The 1223-nt window shown below is 35.8% G+C and overlaps 1 non-coding gene across 1 annotated transcript; it reads right to left on the reverse strand.

Annotated features, from left to right (window-relative positions):
* Nucleotides 1-644: 644 nt before the first annotated feature.
* Nucleotides 645-777, reverse strand: LOC138822573 (small nucleolar RNA SNORA42/SNORA80 family). The gene has a single exon (XR_011370556.1). It is a non-coding gene; the product is annotated as a small nucleolar RNA SNORA42/SNORA80 family (small nucleolar RNA).
* Nucleotides 778-1223: the final 446 nt, after the last annotated feature.

Consider the following 1223-nt stretch of genomic DNA (forward strand, 5'->3'; position numbering starts at 1 on the left):
GAAAATCTTCACTAGCCATGCAATGGACAAGGATATCATATCTAAAATATACTTAGAACTCAAAAAATTAAATCCAACAACAAATTCTCAAAGAAACAAACACCCGATTAATAAGTGGGCTGAAGACTTAAAGAGAGGCTTCTCGCATCAGGTGTACTCTTAACACAACAAAATTTCCTAACACAGTCTTTAAGAATCTCTACTTTTTCATCTTTACCGCATGCTACTACTCTGCCTGAAGAACAAGAATGCTTCAATATCCTGTAATTGTCTTCAAATGGAGTGTGTCTTTAAGCCTGAATTAATTTCCCTCCATCTCTAGCCTCCAAAGGTCAGCTGTAACGCTACAGAATATCCACATCTTGAGAATCCCTCCTTTCCCTTCTTCCCTCTTTTCTCTGCCTTGTCACTGAAAATGCTCCTTCTCTTCTTGTCTTGTATTGAACATCACCTTGCATCGGCAACATTTGTGTAGTTGGCTTCTTGCCAAGAACGTTGTAAGTTCACATTACTGTCAATTTGTGCTACTTAATTTTCTATTTTCTGTCATGATCAGTGAAGCCTTTGCTAATTCTATGCTAATTCATGAGGGTATAGAGCAATTTTCAGTTCTTTATAACTATATTTTCTTTCTTTTTTTTTTCCTCTGTGCAACCCCCTTCAGTGCCAGTAGCCCACAGATCGAGGCCAGGCAATGGTTCGGGATCACAGTTTGCTCTGGCATGGGACACTATGAAAGGCTATAACTATATTTTCTTCAAAGATAATTTCCTATGTGGTAGAATTTTCTCTTTAAGAAGCTACTGATAATGTGACACTACGTAACATGAAACTGAATTCATAAATAAAATAGAAAGTAGATACTCTCCCAATATCTCTTGTGAAGACACAGATGATTTTGCAGACTGCCTTGGTCACTAACAGTTGTGGTCAGAACTCATAACCTCTGTAAGTCTGTTGTTTGGGTTGTTTTTTTTTTTTTTGAGAATAACGCTATTGATGTTATAAGAAATAAACAAATAAGTCATAATTTGAGGGAGAGAACAATCTTCAGATATATTTTATATTTTTTTAGGTTCTTCAATAAGCAATGAGTCCTAAGACTTTAGCTTAAAATTTTCTACTTTGCTTCCTTCTCATCTAATCAAGAAAAGAAAGTTGTTCATACCATTGAAGGAAAGAATGGATCAGTGTGAAAGGTAAGAGTCCTTAGGTTAGGAAAA

Source organism: Dipodomys merriami, unplaced genomic scaffold (genome assembly GCF_024711535.1).
Source record: "Dipodomys merriami isolate MVZ:Mamm:240054 unplaced genomic scaffold, mDipMer1.0.p SCAF_112, whole genome shotgun sequence".
Taxonomy (NCBI): domain Eukaryota; kingdom Metazoa; phylum Chordata; class Mammalia; order Rodentia; family Heteromyidae; genus Dipodomys; species Dipodomys merriami.